The sequence below is a fragment of the Schistocerca piceifrons genome, chromosome 3 (genome assembly GCF_021461385.2).
Source record: "Schistocerca piceifrons isolate TAMUIC-IGC-003096 chromosome 3, iqSchPice1.1, whole genome shotgun sequence".
NCBI classification, from domain to species: Eukaryota; Metazoa; Arthropoda; class Insecta; order Orthoptera; family Acrididae; genus Schistocerca; species Schistocerca piceifrons.
Window position 1 is genome coordinate 189,823,677 of NC_060140.1, and position 19,347 is coordinate 189,843,023.

Here is a 19,347-nt window from a genome sequence, read left to right on the forward strand (position 1 = left end):
AAAAATTTACCACTTCCTCGTTACGCTGCTCCAAGACTAAGACACATTTTAACCACTGCTGCAGACAAGATAAAGGTGTCGAGCTGAGCAACCGTACTGGAGACATGGACTGTCACAGTAAAATACTGCTAGTGTGATGGTGAGACGAAGAAGCATATCCGAAATGCATCACACTTTACCTCCTTCATATGACCACAAACCCATTCATTCCTTCCAGAGAAGTGTGTAGAGATAACAGTTACGACCAATGCAAGTCAAATCTACACCGTTATAAGCTGACCTGTAAGCTACAATTGCGAGAAAGCATATCGCCCGGCATGAATTCCATCGAACATTCACGGGACATAATTGAGAGGTCAGTTCGTGCACTTAATCGTGCACCAACAATACTTCCTCAATTATGGACGGCTACAGAGGCAGCATGGCTTAATATTTCTGCAGGCGACTTCCAACGACTTGCTGAAGCCATCCCACGTCGAGTTGCTGCACTATTCAGGGCAAAAGGAGGTCCGACACGATATTAGACGGAATGCCATGACTTTCGTCATCTCAGCGTATTGTTATTGGAAGGACACTAGAGAGGTATACAGAGGGTAAGAAGCAAACCTGCTATCAACACAGTGAACTAAATTGATATATTGGCAGCTAATGCTTGTAATTCAGCTCCAGAGAAATTTGGCGTGTCTGCGTAATAAATCAGCCCAGCACTGTTCGCATTTTGCACATAACCAGCATCAATCCCTACCTTTTGACATCTCACCAGAAGATTAAGCAGCGGGATTCTAGGAGACGCATGGAATTCTGCCACTCGAATCTGAGGCGACAGTGAACTCTCTTTATCGATGGAGCTACCATTACAAAGGCCGCAGAGCTGAAGGTTGGAAATGTGCATTACTGAGCAGCTGAGATTCCGCACTGGCTGAAGTAGGTTGAAAATAAGGGGCATAATGAACGTTTTGCGTGGTATTTATGGATCCTACGTTATTGGCTCTCACTTCATTGAACTAACTTTAACGGATAAAAGATATCCACAGTTTCTTACCTAGGCACTACCGACTCTTCTAGGGGAAGTACCACTTGAAATAGGTGCCTGGTTCACTGCTCGTCTACATCCAGGAAACAGCTCACGCAGATCTTTCCTGATCGCGTGACAGAGCGTTTAGCCGGCCGGAGTGGCCGTGCGGTTCTAGGCGCTACAGTCTGGAGCCGAGCGACCGCTACGGTTGCAGGTTCGAATCCTGCCTCGGGCATGGCTGTGTGTGATGTCCTTTAATTAGTTCTAAGTTCTAGGCGACTGGTGACCTCAGAAGTTAAGTCGCATAGTGCTCAGAGCCATTTGAACCATTTTGACAGAGCGTGAAGGTGTTATCGGTTGTCTGTATGTTGACGTTGTTTGACGTCAGTAGTCTCTCTTCTTTCAGGGAAAAACTCAAAAATGAAGTCTGCCCACAAGTTCCGACGACCGCAGAGGATTTTTGATGCAAAAAGTGCAGTAGTGTCGAAGGAATCTCTTTAGTTTGTCTAAAAGACTTTGCACAGTCGCTGCTTACGTGTATTGCAGTAGTGGTGCTCGATTTGAACATTTGATGACATAAATTGAATTTTAAGGAAGTGTTTACACATTCTCTCGTGATTTCTATTTTTGTTGCTGTTGTTGGTGTAATTTTTCAACGTAGGAGCGTATCTTGACATTAAACTAACGACACACGGGTATTAGTTAGCAACATTAATGCCTCAGTTCCACGTGCTACAAATACATTCTATTTTTAACGTGAACAACTGTTGCAAACGAGAACAGAACTATTATCAGAGTTAACTGGGGACTCATTCTTAGATGTCACTTCCTTTACCTTTCAGCTGGTGTGTCAGTCCTACCCATGTAGCCAAGTGTAATTAGTATCAATTTTAAATTACAAAGAAATTGGTGAAGGAATGCGTATTCAAATAAAGGTGTATGTAAACCTTCGGAACACGGCGCGCTGCTGTCGGCAACGTCTACATAAGACAACAAGTGTCTGGTGCAGTTGTTAGACCGGTTGCTGCTGTTACAATCGCAGGTTATCAAGATTGAAGTGAGTATGAACGTGGTGTTATAGTCGGCGCACTAGCGGACAGAGCTTCTCCGAGGTAACGATGAAGTGGGGATTTTCTCGTATGACCTTTTCACGAGTGTACCGTGAATATCAGGAATCCGTTTAAGCATTAAATCTCCGACATCGTTACGGCCAGAAAAAGATCCTGCAAGAACGGAACCAACGACGACTGAAGAGAATCGTTCATCGTGACAGAAATGCAACTCTTCCGCAAATCGTTGCAGATTTCAATGCTGGGCCATCAACAAGTGTCATCGTGAGAACCATTCAACGAGACATCTTCGATATGGGCTACCAGAGCCGAAGGCCCACTCGTGTACACTTGATGACTGCAGATACAAAGCTTTACGCCTCGCCTAGTCCCGCCAACACCAACATTGGACTGTTGATGACTGGAAACATGCTGCCTGGTCGGACGAGTCTCGTTTCAAATTGTATCGAGTGGATGGAAGTGTACAGTTATGGAGAAAACCTCATGTATCCATGGACCCTTCATGTCAACATGTGAATGTTCAAGCTCTGACAGGTGACACGCATGTAAGCGTCTTGTCTGATCACTTGCAACCATTCACATCCATTGTGCATTCCAATGGACTTGGGCAATTCTATCAGGACAATGCGACACTCTAAATGTCCAGAATTCCTACAGAATGGCTCCAGGAACACTCTTCTGACTTTAAACATTTCCGCTGGCAATCAAACTCCCCATACCTGAACAATATTGAGCATATCTGGGATGCCTTGCAACTTGCTGTACGGAAGAGATCTCCACACCCGCGTACTCTTACAGATTTATGGACAATCTTGTAGGATTCATGGCGTCAGTTCCGTCCAGCACTACTTCAGACATTAGTCGAGTCCATGCCACGTCGTGTTGCGGCACTTCTCCGTGCTCGCGGGGGCCCTACGTGATATTATGCAGATGTACCAGTTTCTTTGGCACTTCGGTGTATATTTTTATCCACTATTCTGCTTTTGTTAGTAGACCTAGTCAGCCGCATTAAGCTGGAGGGTTGTATGAGCTTGAGATAAGAGTACTGTATAACAATTCGAATACTGTATAAAAACTTGAATTTCCACATGAGACAGCAACCAGTTTCGTGTTCAAAATAGAAAAATCCTAAGTATTGTGATGTATACAAATATGATAATCAAATTTTGAAGAGTGCAAGGCCGTTGAATTCGTCTCTTTTAGAGTTACGATAAGGCCACCAAAAATTACTACAGTTTCAGCTGAAAAAGCGATTACATCTCTGTAAATAGTAAAGCTATTGAAAAGAGACTGTTCGTGATGTTGTTAAGACGTTTGATATTCATTTGATGAAAACAGAATTAAAATATTTTAATCGATTCGGGAATTATCTGAACTGACTGGGCAGGTACGGAGATTTGTTGTATGGTACAGATATGTTAGAAACGAGCCACAATAAACCTGTTGCGGCATAGATTAAATGAAGGTTACCAAGTATCTGCAGTGGAAAAAGCACCCTCTTCAACTGGTCAAAAAGTGTAAATGCTAGTAAAGCTCACCAAATATGCACTCCCTGATCAAAAATATCCGGACACGTATTAGTGGATATTAATATGAGATGTTGTCCACCCCCCCCCCCCCCCCCCTTGCCTCTGTGATGGCTTGAATTCTGCTAGGGGCACTTTCAGTGAGGTTCTGACTGGCTGTAGAGATTTGGCAGCCAACACTTCCTCAAGAACCAGTTGATCTGGAACGAAGTCGGCGTTCTAATTTACAGCATAAATGTTTCGTTGGGCTCAGGTTGGAACTCTGGGAAAGACAGTCCATTTCAGGCATTTTATTGTCCACAAATCACTGCCTGATGTTTGCTACTGTATGACACGGTGCATTGTCATTCTGATTCAGTCATCGTCTCCGAACTGCTCCTCATAGACACTGTTCTAGCTGGACTGCTGGTAGCGCTCTGGAAATGGGTAGTGATTCCTTCCTGATTTCATACGGTTACAACCACTCTGCGCTGTGGTCGATGGCCCTGTCCATCATTAGGTGGTGTATGCCTGACTTTGATGCATCTGTGGTTGTCCCTTCGCATTTCCACTTCACAGTCGCATCACCAACAGTCGACTGCAACAGCTTTAGAAGAATTGAAATGTTCCTGATGGGTTTACAAGATCCAGTGACTAATCCATGTTCAATGTCAGTGAGCTCTCCTAATCGATCCAGTTTGCTCTTCCTGCTTCACTACTCACAGCCTCCTTTTACGCTGGCGTAGGGAGCCTGTATAGGGAAAGAGTGGCCAACCGGACGATACGGCGGCCATTTTTCTGCCAAACTGCGGGCGGGACTTTTGAATGGCCAGTAGTGGAGTAGTGGAGTACACACTCACCGAATCAAAAGCACAAGGCAATATGGCGAAATCATTCGTTAAATGCCTTTCCTTACGGCTATAATATACTCATAGTAGCCTACTACGCACAGCACAGGAAAATTTGATACAGTGGCTGCAAAAATTATTTGTTTCTTGCATTTATCTCCTTCAAAGTTCGTTTACTAGTCATATTGCAATGGAAGTAACGTAAATAAAAAAATATAGTGTATAGCATTTGTTTTGTGTCGGAAGTGTATAACGCTAAAGATTTAACGTACCTGTATTACGCCAGATGAATGAAAGTCGTAAGCAGTTGTTTACTTGTGGCATGCAAAAAATGTGAGACGTATTAGTACTTCTTGTCACGTCTTCAAACTTTTTGCATGTCACAAATAAACAACTGCTTACAACTTTCTTTCATATATTGAATACCTCTCGTAGATAACAAACGAAAAAGTTTACAAGAATCAGGTAATGTTAAATGTAGGCTACTGTAATAACGACTAAATATAACAATAAAACTACCGTATCCCTTCTAACTCACAGTAAGTGGGCCTATTAAAAGCTGTCTTCAAGAGTACCTACAATTATTTACTACGAATAATGTTTCAGCAACCACGACAACTGCGGAAAACGTGCTTACAACTTTCCTGCGTCAACAGTCAGGCAATAATACTGAAACCAAAATAATGCCTAGTGTACTGATTCGGAACGAAATAAAATTTGACGCTATAAAGTTGAATGAGCATGGCACAACAATTACAGGAAGTTTCCGTTTCCAGCAAGGACTGTCAGATATTAGCTTCAGAAAAGCTTGTGATGCTACCAGATTGCGCGAACTGTTAAAGAAATAAGAGCTTAAAAATGCAGTAAATTGTAATAGGCCTACCTGTTTTTCGTGACTAAAAATATTTAAAAAAACTGACACCTTGAAGTCAGAGTTCTCTGAGCAAAGTGAAGAACCAAACATTTTTATAGGCGTAACTAAATAAATATTTCGGATAATATATACCATTAAGAAAGTTGTACCTGGACTTTATTACAAGAGTTACTCATTCCTTTCATTCATAACAAGTCTCTCAATAACTCAAACACCTTTTAATCGTTTCCAAAAGTCATCTGAACTTTAATTCAACTCAAAAGCACGGCGAACATAGGAAGCGCGAGAGACGTTTGGCAGAAAAATGGCGCCGAAGCTAATCAACCAATCACGGGCAACTTCACCTATGGCCACTCTCTCTGTATACAGGCTCTCTACGCTGGCGGAATCTCTAGTGACATCTAGTGGCAAATTTCGTGTTACACAGGTTTGTCCGTATACTTTTCCACCACGAACGTGGAAGTGGCAAGGAGTTGCGTATTACGAAAAATAAACATTTTAGAAAGATACACCTGGCGTACATTCGGTACCTTGCATCGCCTTGTCCGCAGCTCGTGGTCGTGCGGTAGCGTTCTCGTTTCCCGCGCCCGGGTTCCCGGGTTCGATTCCCGGCGGGGTCAGGGATTTTCTCTGCCACGTGATGACTGGGTGTTGTGTGCTGTCCTTAGGTTAGTTAGGTTTAAGTAGTTCTAAGTTCTAGGGGACTGATGACCATAGATGTTAAGTCTCATAGTGCTCAGAGCCATTTGAACCTTTTTTTTTTTTTGTGGTGTCACCGCCAGACACCACACTTGCTATGTGGTAGCCTTTAAATCGGCCGCGGTCCGCTAGTATACGTCGGACCCGCGTGTCGCCACTATCAGTGATTGCAGACCGAGCGCCGCCACACGCCAGGTCTAGTCTGGAGACTTCCTAGCACTCGCCCCAGTTGTACGGCCGACTTTGCTAGCGATGGTTTACTGACAAATACGCTCTCATTTGCCGAGACGATCGTTAGCATAGCCTTCAGCTACGTCATTTGCTACGACCTAGCAAGGCGCCATTACCAGTTTGTATTGAGATTATTATTGATGTATCAACAAAAGCGATGTACACCAATTATGGATTAAAGTTAAGTATTACATCAACTACGTACTTTATTTGCTACTATTAATTCCCTTAACTGTACCAGACCTCGCGCCAGCCTGCGTGAGCTTAAGCGCGTGCCTTTCGGCTTCACCTCATAGTGACTTGGCTGTCTTGCCAAGTCACAACATTTTTTGCATCACCTTAAATATTCATTTGTGACCATTGTTTTCTCATATGTAAATGCTCAGTTTATTCCACTCTGTCACCTGTATGATGTTGACCTCAAATGTGTCCCATCCCTAACATACTGCATCGCAAGCTATCCAGTACGTAATGGGTCCTTGGCGCACCTGCCATAATCGAACCACGTGACGCCGCGTCACGTCACGTGATTAGCCACGTGCCAGCCTAATCAGGCAGCCCACTCGTCGCACATCGATTCCCGCCATAATTGCTCTCCAGCCGCGCGGAAGCGCCTGCCCATCCGCCCATCCGCTGACTTCGCCCGCGCCCCGTATGAGTCTGCGAAGCACGCCGGATACGCCGCAACAGCGCTGACTCATAAATCCACATTCCTGTCGAATGTTCAGAATACACATCCATGCACAAGGCAGGATTCGAACCTGCGACCGTAGCAGTCGCTCAGCTCCAGGCTGTAGCGCCTAGAACCGCACGGCCACTCCGGCCGGCCAATAATGGTGGTAATAATCGTAGTTTTCGCTTTGTGTCTGTTATGTTTTGCAACGCCACGATTGTAGACGTTGGTCGTCTAATGTTGTTCTTTATTTATTGATTGATTATTTAAGCTGACCAGGTAAATCCACTCTTACACCTGACCAGAAATAACACATACAAATAAAATATTACATAACAATCACAATAATAATAATATTAATTATTAATAAAAATAATAATTGACAATAATAATAATTGTAACACTAATTGAGGTAGTATAATAATAGAGGAATTAAGATTCTAGCAGTAGTGGACACCAAAAGATCCTGAGGAAGATCCCAGCAGAGGGGTCGAAACGTCGAACATTTTAGAAGAAACATGACGTGGCCTAATAACCCAGAAGATTTTATCTTTAGTGACAACGGCCACGAAAGCCTGCTGACGTACATAAGATTGATATTAGTTTGTTATTACACAACAAACTCGACATAAATAACTTGCATTATTAACAGACAGTAATAGTTTGCAGTATTGATAATAATATAATAATAATAACAATTGCAATAAAATAATGGAGGCATTAAGAATGACATTGATTAGTTTAGCACTTTTGAAACGTTGTTTGGTATTAGACGAAGTGGAAGGGATGGTGAAAGAGGAGGGGACTGAAATGAATGTGACAATGGCTGCTAGGAAAGAAGAGAATTTCAATAGGGAGCTCTGTAGACAAGGGGGAGGGGGGTGATGGGGGACAGAGGGTTAGCGAGAGTGAGCAGGAAGAGGAGATACCTATTAGATGGCGAGCCATTAGCTGTCTTTTGAAGTTTGAGAGGATCTTAATTTGTCTAATATTCGGAGGAAGATTGCCCCAAAGTCAGGTTCCTGATACAGAAATTTATTTAGAGAACACGGCAGTAATGGTATGAAAGGATTTTACTTCTTCGAGAACGAGCATTTCTGCTATGTTGTTCACATAGTAGTGTAAAGATTTAAGATAAATAGGAAGGAGTGCAGTGATTGAGAGGACGATACAGCAAGCACAGGGAACGATAATCTCTACGCTTATCAGTACATAGCCATTACAATTGTTCATAGGCAGAGGTAATGCGGTCGAAATAGCATAAATCACAAATGGATCACACACATTCGTCCATTGCCAGTTCCAGCCAGTGTGAATTCTCAGACGAACGTCTTTCGAGAATACGTAAAAGTACCTGTGGCTGCATTCACATATCATCAGTTTTTCGTGAAATCTTCTCGGGTGATCAGCCGAGTAAAGGCGTCGTCTTCTCGCAACGTTTCGAAGGGTTTCGTACCCATCATCTTCACTTCGCTTGAAGATGATGGGTACGAAACCCTTCGAAACGTTGCGAGAAGACGACGCCTTTACTCGGCTGATCACCCGAGAAGATTTCACGAATGGAATACGCCGAGAAAGTCTCAAATCACATTTATCATCAGTTTTGTTGTGATGAATGTTGGTGAGCAAGTAACCTGTTGTATATGCAATAATTCAAAAACATTAGTTGCCCTCATGTGTCTACCTGATCAGTTAAGTCCAGCTCATAATGTGCATCCCCCTCACGCCACCCATCTGCCACCCAACTCATGACGCGGCAGCATGCAGAGTGTCATTGCTGAGTGGTGTATCTGCAGGTACACATTGTGCAACTGAAGTAGCTGAATATTATACTACGTATACATTATGCAAAGAATTTAGTAATTTTTAACATGGTTTATGTTCAGAATGTAAAGAGAGATGTCCGATTCCCTGCATCACCCTCTTAGGGGCCGATTCTTTTTACGTATTCTGTGTTATTCCTCGAGTTTTAAGGTATCTCCATACCAAATGTCATTGAAATCGGTTTAGCGGTTTATCTGTGTAAACGTAACAGACTATTTACTTTTACATTTAATATTAGTAGATTGGAAGTATGATTTAAACATGATGAGAAATGTATAAGCATTGTATTCATTATGTTGAATCGTATTACATGGAAGATTTTAAGCAGCAAAAGCACTTTCGCTGACATGATCAAGTTCAACAGTCAAAGAGTACATAACTTTTTCAAAGACATAGACTTTTCCCTAATTGTGTGATATCCTTCAGATCAATAAATATATTATATTACACACCTTGTAAAGTAGCCTACGCTCTCCCTCGAGGTTCAAGCTATCTCCATACCATATTTCAGCGAAATCGGTTCAGCATTTATAGTTTTACTGAGGATACCGCCGACTGATGGCAAGACCAAACCGATTAAGCAGATACTATTAATGCTGTACTCGACCATTATAGATTTGTTTTTCCTACTCATCTGAATTAACTTACTCTACGGGTCGACGTTGGAGGCAACGTCTAGCTGCATCAGTTGCAACGTAAGCTTCCAGTAATGTTGGTGGTAAAACTCTACCTACGTTGGAAGATTACCGTTGCTTTGTGATGTCCTACAGCTCCTGCAAGCTACCGCCTGTAGTAAATGGTTTCGTAAATTCGTGTGGTCCACGAAATTACTGGCCCCTGCGAGTTATTTCCGGGCATTAATAATTGCTAGCGGTAGGTTTTACCCAACCGGTAAAAATTTGAACGCAACGGATAACGCAATATTTTTTGAACCTCTGTAGAAGTCACCTGTACAGGGCTTAATAGGCTGTGTATAGTTTTGTTATTTGCTTTCTTGACCCAGAACTTGACTGTGGTACTGACTTTCACCTATTCTTTATGATGGAGGGAGTAGATAGTCAGTCGAAGGTAGAGATTAATTGATATTTCTTCAGTACCGATGCTATTTCAATAACTAGTCGTGTATCTCTTGCAATATACATCATCAAAACTGGTCTCTCTATTTAACATGGTTCAGTTTCGCCACGTAATTATGGAATGGGACAGGGGAGCCCAGACCTGGCTTCAATGTAATTTTATACAAACACACAATTATACCTAAACCCATGCTTATTACATTCAATTGCTACAGGTGACGCAGAAAAGTTCAGCAAAGACACTACAATCAAAACTAGGTCAGGGTGAAAGAGTATTTCGTAAGTCTTTATCAAATCAATGGGCATTAAAATCTGATACTTTTTCTAGTGGCACGAGTTTAAACCATGCATTTTACTTAACTCACAACATCGCCAACAAATCAAATAGTTATGGGGGAGCACAAGAAACATCATCACTTCAATGCTTTTCAACACACGTGGCCAAGTTTTGGTAGCCAACAGAAATCCAAAAAATACGGACACACAAGATTATTTCTTCCCTATTTTACACTCGCCCACTATCGTATGATTATTCATCGCGTACAATACATTTTCAGACTGAAACTACAATTTATCAATGTGGCGGTTGCTCCAACCGACCACGTGGCTCGAAAGCAGGTTCACTAAGAAAACATATGTAAAATAAATAAAAAAAAACAAAATATTATTGTAAAAGAGTATTACTGTAAATGAAAATAAAATGAATAAATAAATAAACACCACTTGGTCCATTCTCTTACACGAAATTCGCTTCTGCAGAGTCAAGACACGCTGGCTATAGTTCTCCTTATGGAACGGGACAAGAAGTTCCGTTTCACAGTAACCTCCCCATCGTGCAAGTAGTGCTTCCTGCTCAATGCATCCTTCATTGGGCCAAACGGATGTAAGCTCATTATTGTCTCTGCTGGGCGGCGAGGAACTCAGCTGCTATACACCTTTGAGTACCCCAGCTGTTGGACGAGTATGTCAGCACTACCAACAGATACGTCCAGCTGAGCAACGAGGAGTTTAATTATAGTCAGTCGGCCAACTGGAATGGAAGTACTCTCACGTCCCAACGTTGCAGGAGTCACAGCTGTATGCAGCGAATCGGCTCGCGACAGTCGGAAACGCCTGCGCGAACTTGTTCCAATGATGACAGACGCCCGCTCACCGAGTCACCGTGCATTTTGCCTCCAAGTATGCACAGCTTCTTCCTGCACGCAATGGGCATTTCAACCCAGATTATGGACGTGTTTTCGGTGGCTCAACAGACCAGTCCAGGCATAAAACACGCGACAGCACAAATCGCACTGAATGGTTGGAGGGGGTTGGAGTTGTAATTGACGACGCGTTCTTGCTTGTCGCTTGGTCTTCCAAGTCTGCGGCGCTCTCCTTCAAGTTTACATCGGTAGATGGTGCGTTCCTCCGAAGTAAATGGTCGATAGCACATTCTTCTCATGTTTTTTAGCTGGCCCTTACAAGTAAATCGCTTACTTAAGAATGGCTTGACGAGATCTACTGCCAGAGTAGAGTTCTCCACAAGGAATTTGGTGGGGAAGCCTGGTATCCCTCATGCAGTGAACATGACGTCACATGACATGACATGACGTGGCATGACATGACATGATGAGCGATGATGGTTACCTCAACCATGTTCAGATGAGCTTCCTCGAAAACTGCAGAGTTTGTCACATAGTTCTCCCACTTAATGTTCGAAATGTATCTCACGTTTTTTGTTGGTGGAGAAGCTCATGTTCTTTGACGTCACGGCGATACTGTGTCCAAGTTGCACAGCCACACAGGAGCGTGTAAATGACGACAGCTCTATACACCATGAGTTTTGGGTGCAGCTTTTAGTCTTTGTTCATGAAGACTCTGAATTTACCGTCCGAATACTGCACGGGCCGCCCCAACCCTTTAACGAACATTCTGTTCTCAGGTACAACGTTTAGTGAAGATGCTTCCAAGATACGAAAAGTGATCAGCCTGCTCCAGTGTTGTGTCTACGGTGGAGATACTGAACTCAGGGAGAGTTAATCCTGGGTAGGTTGTGCAAGTACCTTCGTTTTTCCTGCCTTGGTGGTGTTATGCCAAGGTAGCCCCTGCGGGCTGGCAACACATCTAACACGACACAGGACCGAGGTTGCTTATGCCCAAGGCGTAAGCAATGGTAAACATCGGCTGTTTTGTAAACAGACATTCCACATACTACTTCCTGCAGAGGGAGTTCGAGATGGCCTGCAGGAAGTATTACTACACGAACATCTGACTGGCTGACAAATACTATTGAAATGCTAGAACCAGCACCGGACGTAAGTTCACGCAGGAAGTATTACTACACCAACATCTGACTGGCTGACGAATACTATTTAAATGCTAGAACCAGCACCGGACGTAAGTTCACGCCGAACACCGACCTCAAGGAAGTCTCTGCGGAAGACTGCGTCTTCGCCATCGGAATAGGACTTGAAATTAAGTGTATGTGTGTTACAACAGACTGTTGTGTGAAACTTAGAAGTTATCTTTTGTTGCCTCTAGTAGGAAATTCTTACTGGCTTTGTGATTGTGACTTTTCCTTGTTATTCAGTCATTTCCATGTAAACTCACGTAAATAAAAGTTGTGCTGTGAAAACGTTCGAATTGTCAGTTACAAAAGGTGGTGAGAACAAAGCAATCAAGCAGACATTACTAGTGCTGTACTTGTTTTTCCTACCCATCTGCATTAACTTACTCCACTGGTCGACGTTGGAGCCGACGTCTAGTTGCATCAGTAGCCTCCTCATCGTCCACGTACTCTTCCTGCAGAATGCAGCCTTCATTGAGCCAAACAGGTGTAAGCTCAATATGGTCTGTTAGGCGCCTAGGAACTCAGTTGGCACACACCATTGAGTATCCCATTTGGTGGAAGAGTATGTCAGCACGACCAACGGGTACATCCAGTTGAGCATTGTAGTGTTTGATTGTGATCAGTCGATCACCTGGATCGTCCCAACATTGCAGGAGTCACAGCTGTGCGCGGCCAACGGGCAAGTGGGAGTCGGACACGTTTGCGCGACCTTGTTGCAACAATGACAGATGCCTTCCTCACCGACTCACCGTACTTTTCCTCGCTGCCACGTCTCCATAGACATTCTGCAAGCGTCTCTGAATATCTGCGATGTTCTGGTTTCCCGCCGAAAAGAAACTCAATGACAGCTCTCTGCTCAGAACGCACCTCCATTACGGGCGGCATTTTGAATGCTACGTATAGCGCTGCTACCTATCGGAACTTCATGAAGTTACAGTGGCTGAAGCGGGAACATTCCACGGTGTCCCACAACAAATTCCGCATTTTTCAACCGAAACTGCCCGACAAAAAAGCTCCTCGTATTATGTTTATATAAAAATTCAGTTGACTTTCTGCCTTTCTATTAAGTGATTGTTCACTACCCCCTGGCCCTTATTCTAAAGCATTAACTGGCTGAAAGGCTTGATCTTCGATGCTGTCACGATGAAGGAGAGAGAAAATCCTCAGGTAAGCTATCATTTATTTGATGATACGGGAGAAATAGCAGTTAATTCTCCATTTAATCTGGTTAAACTGTGAATTAATATTTTTGGTGACTATTGAACCTGATGCCCTAAGTGCTACTTCTTTCCATGTCTAAAAATTCGAAGGTTACCCAGAAAGTATTGCACCGCAAATTTTTTCTTCAACAATTCTTTATTGAACATAATGAGAATTACAGATACGAAAGAATGGTGTTTTATCTACATACCCTATTTTTACACGTAATTTCTATCCCGTTCTATGGCTCTCATCCAGCGCGAAACAAGTGTGTGTATGCCCTGTCGGTACCAATCGTTGTCCTGGTGGCAGAGCAAGTGCTTCACCGTGTGAATCACCTCCGCATCGTCCTCAAAATGTCTTCCATGAATGGCATCCTTAAATCTGTCCTCACGAATGACAACATCAGCTCGCTGCAACATGGCAGGTGTGACAACCGTGGATGGTCTCCCCGACCGCTGCATATCGTGGAGCTCCGCCGAAACGCCTTCTGATGACCTCACCCTCCGTGCACAGCGACTAACTATACTTCTGCCGACAGCAGTTACTCCATAGACTTTCCAGAAGCGTCTGTGAATATTCGCCACAGTTTCTTTCTCTGGAGTGCGAAATTGGCAAAAATGGTACAAATGGCTCTGAGCACTATGGGACTCAACTGCTGAGGTCATTAGTCCCCTAGAACTTAGAACTAGTTAAACCTAACTAACCTAAGGACATCACAAACATCCATGCCCGAAGCAGGATTCGAACCTGCAACCGTAGCGGTCTTGCGGTTCCAGACTGCAGCGCCTTTAACCGCACGGCCACTTCGGCCGGCGAGTGCGAAATTCAATGACGGCACTTTGAAACGTACATCACCTACAGACGCCATTTTGAAACCGTCCTGCAGCTACGCTATCTGCCGGAAGTGACGGAAACCTGGCGCACTCAGTCAGTATGCTTCAAATAATACATACGTAAAGTTTCGCTTTCGTGCCATTCTTTCCTGCTGAGAAAAAAAAAATGCGGTGTATTACATTCTGGGCAATACTCCTAAATGATAGCTTGCTGAAGAATTTCTTTCTCCCTGACAGTGGCAGCATCGGAGATCGAATAATAGTAGGTCTTTCAGCCAGTTAATGATTTAGAATAATGGCCAACAGGAAGCCAATAAACACTCAACACAAAGGCAAAAGTCAACTGATGTAACATATACATGGTGGTCGGAAACAGTGTAAAAAGCTTATAAGGGTGTTGCAGCGTCGGTTGTGTTGAGAAATAATTATTAATGAAACAATGAGTATGTTCCTCCGTTTCTTAGTTAATTACATTGAAGCTAGCCAGTCAGACCGTTGCGCATTCAAATTCAAGCGAACCGCCAGGTACAATTAGTTTCTCTCGTTCTAATAGCATAGATGATAGCGCATGGGACTGCTCAGCCTTCGGCTAGGGTTCGATCTTTACTATCATCCCACGCCTAATTTTTATATCGCTCTTTTGTTCGGTTATAAAGGCAAACAAAGAACTCGTTCAAAAAATAGCTCTGAGCACTATGGGACTTAACAGCTATGGTCATCAGTCAAGAACTCGTTCGGCAACGCAGACTTTCGCAGGTAGCTTGAATTGCACAACTCTCTGATTGGCTAACTTCAGTGCTAATTGATTTGGAAATGGCGCAATATATTGAACTTTATAACAGATCTTCCGTCATATCCCTAGCCTTTCATGATAATAAGAATTCATGAGAGAAACTGATCAAAGATGAATACAATGCTCGTCCAGTTACTAGGTAGTCCTAAGTAGTAAACACGTGGAGAACTGAGAGGAAGATACGTTTGATCATAAGAGAAACGAGATTCGAATGCAGAGGGTAGCATGTGTGTTCGTGTAATTTCGGCAGTCGTGTTGGCATTGTGTGTCCTCTCACAATACGACTGGATGTTTACCAATGTGACTCCGAACATACCCGAACCTAAAGTAACAGAGGACAGCACATTCTAAGTAAAGTTGGCGACAAATTATACACTAACTCTTATAAGCACTCTAAAAACCAAACTACACTGCTGAGGTCCTGCCCCAGTGTGGGACTGGAGAGCATGCCTTTGTTAGTTTCATTGCTTCATGGAATATATTCTCTGTTAAAAATGTAGTTATTGAAGCCAGATGGACAGGGGAGGCCCCACTGTCCCCACATGTAGCTTTTTTAGGTGATGCTGTTGGTGCGACTCCCTGGCTCTTAAGTCACTCATTCACAGCCCGACTGTTTAGTCAACCTCCCGCCCGTCCCCCTCGTTGGCCAGGTCAGCGACATGTCTGGCAGTGTGTGGACACTCTGTAACTCCGTGGCACACCATACCTTCCTGTACTGACAGCGTGTAGCTTGGCAGGTAGTGGTCGGGGAAAGCAGGTAGAGATCCACCAGCAAAACAATCCACCAGGATCATGGATCTGACTGCTACAAAATCGCTCACACAAAGGTCAGAGCAGACCCCCCTCGACAGGAGTGGTCGCAACTGGTCGGCCAGTGTATGGTGGCCTAGAGGTTGGCTTTTCTCAAGTGACGCCAATCTGCAGACATCTCCACAAAAAAAGGCCTTCCTCCATCAGCCATCATTGTTACAGGCTGAGTGGACTGCAAAAGGAATAAAGAGTAAAGTAGAACTGTCTTCGAATAGTTTTGGTAAACGAAACAAGTTTCTGTTATACCGGAGCCAAGGGAGCCCCCGAGGGCCGGCAACCCATATTACACCACAGAGGACGAGGTTGTCTATGCCCAAGGCATGCCAAAAGCACCATGGTAAATACTGACTATTTACATACAAGATAATGGAAACAGACTTTCAGAGCACTACTTCCTGCAGGGAGAGCTCGAGCCACGGCCTGTAGGAAGTATCACTATGCCAAAAACTGATTGGCTGGAGACAGATATTTAGAGGCTAGAACCGGCCCCTAAGTTCAGTTCACGCCGGATGCCGACCTCGTGTACTGCGACCGCTGAAGATTACGTCTTCGTCTCTGTTACTAGTGTATGTGTGTGTGTTGCCACGAACCTTTCTGGAAACTTAGAAGTGAACTTTTGTTTGCCTCAATTACTGGTATCGTTATTGTTACCTTCCGTTTGTTGTTCAGTCATCAACCTTGTGAACGTACATCAATAAAAGTTGTGTTTGTGAAAAATTGCGAATTGTCAGTCACAACAGTTTATTTATTTATTTATTTATTTTTTTTACTGAGCTTTTGATTTGTCTGTAACGGAACATTTGCAATCAGGTTGGTTACAGTTAAACTGACGGTGTCCAGGGTGATGCAGTGCCAGCTGTACACATCGCAGGACGTTCAGCCATAGTAGGTGCGTTCATTAATCGGTGCGCTCGTGGAGTAAGCTGAAAATTATAATAGTTCCACTTTCTGTCACGAGGTGAAAATAAGGTACTGTAAGGAGTCAGAATCTGGTGTGGGTGCAGGAAAAGAGGAGAAACTATCAACGACATGATAACGGTGGTTCTGGCACTTTTTTAGGATATTGTGACAAATTACATGTGTTCCCAACTCACGAACATGTTGCATCCATAAGACGGCATGGTCGACAGTTACAGAAATCGGGTGTAATGTCGTCATACCCCGTCCTTCACGTCAGGAAAGGTGAGAGACATCCCTGAGACAAGATCTTTCAGATATCCCCACAGGATATGTTGAAGGTAAAACAACCTGAAAATGCGTAGAGATGATATACTCGTTACTGGAGGTTTCTCGAAGCATATTTTTCTCTGGCAGTCCACATATGGTGCCGCTCTATCTTGCATAAAAATAATGGCGCGGACGCTGTTGCCTTCTTGCAAATCTGGAATGACGTATTGTACAAGAAGATCCTTATAACGTGCACATGCCACTGTACCCCTAACAATCCTGCGAGTGATCATCTCCTCGAAGAAAAACGGACCGAGGATGACGGAGGTTGTGAAACCACAGCACACAGTGACATGAGTGCAGTGGATGTTCCTGGACGACCTGTGACCGAGCAGAACCACATATGCGACTTTTCTACACATTCACAGCGCCTTGCAGAGTGAAATGTGCCTCGTTCGTCCAAAGAATATTCTCTCTTTACATGTCATCCACTTCCATGTGTACTATAAAACGAAGGGCCAAGTCATCGCGTAGTAGTCTATGTCGGGGCTTCATTTGCTGCATATTCTGAATATTGTTAGGATACCAGTGTAAAATGTGTCGCAAAATCTTTTGAACCGTTAACCAGGGGAGAGAGCATTCCTATGACACAGCTTCAGCATTGGCTGCAGAATCTGTGGTATGTGCTGCACGGTCAGCTATGGCTGCAGCAACTTCGCCAACAGTTGCCATAGGAATGGGCCGCCTCCCTCTTCCAGCTGCACCACCTAATTTAATGTTCCGTCAAATTTCTTTATGATATTAGCAGCTGCTTCTGTCGGCGATATTTTGCAGTGCAGCGCTGCTATTGCTGCCGTTCTCATGAAACAACTTCAACAGCACTGTCCTCGATGGTGAGTGTTCCTCGGAGGTGAGGGTATCGTCTGGAGCGCCCCAGGGAAGTGTGGTAGATCCGCTGTTGTTTTCTATCTACACAAATTATGTTTTGGATAGGGTGGATAGCAATGTGCGGCTGTTTGCTGATGACGCTGTGGTGTACGGGAAGGTGTCGTCGTTGAATGACTGTAGGAGGATACAACATGACTTGGACAGGATTTGTGATTGGTGTAAAGAATGGCAGCTAACTCTAAATATAGATAAATGTAAATTAGTGCAGACGAATAGGAAAAAGAATCCCGTAATGTTTGAATATTCCATTAGTAGTTTAACGCTTGACACAGTCACGTCGATTAAATATTTGGGCGTAACATTGCAGAGCGATATGAAGTGGGACAAGCATGTAATGGCAGTTGTGGGGAAGGTGGATAGTCGTCTTCGGTTCACTGGTAGAATTTTGGGAAGATGTGCTTCATCTGTAAAGGAGAGCGCTTATAAAACACTAATACGACCTATTCTTGAGTACTGCTCTAGCGTTTGGGATCCCTATCAGGTCGGATTGAGGGAGGACATAGATGCAATTCAGAGGCGGGCTGCTAGATTTGTTACTGGTTGGTTTGATCATCACGCGAGTGTTCCGGAAATGCTTCAGGAACTCGGATGGGAGTCTCTAGAGGAGAGGAGGCGTTCTTTTCGTGAATCAATACTGAGGAAATTTAGAGAACCAGCATTTGAGGCTGACTACAGTACAGTTTTACTGCCACCAACTTATATTTCGCGGAAAGACCACAAAGATAAGACAAGAGAGATTAGGGCTCGTACAGAGACATATAGGCAGTCATTTTTCCCTCGTTCTGTCTGGGAGTGGAACAGGGAGAGAAGATGCTAGTTGTGGTACGAGGTACCCTCCGCCACGCACCGTATGGTGGATTGCGGAGTATGTATATAGATATAGATGTAGCACTGCATCGTCTTTTTTCTCAATGGCCACTGCATTTCATATGGAAAATTCCGGCCTTCATAACCCTTTATACTAACAGTCACTTCAATAAAGAAATGGCCGGCCGGGGTGGCCGACCGGTTATAGGCGCTACAGCCTGGAACCGCGCCACCGCTACGGTCGCAGATTCGAATCCTGCCTCGGGCATGGATGTGCGTCATGTCCTTTAGGTTAGTTAGGTTTAAGTAGTTCTAAGTTCTAGGGGACTGATGACCTCCCAAGTTAAGTCCCATAGTACTCAGAGCCATTTGAACCATTTTTTGAAAAAAGAAATCAACACCTGTCACCAAGCAACAGACTGCATACTGACGTCCAGACAGGAAACATTTTAAATTCTGTCTGATTACAGCCCCTTATTTTCACCTGGTGGCAGAAAGTGGAAAATTTATTTTTTAGCATACTCCGCGGGCGCACCGATTAATGAACGTACCTACGATGTTTCACTGTTGTGCAACGTATATAGCTCCCACTGCAGCACTCGGAACACCGTCATTTTAGTTATAACCACCTGGTACTTCATC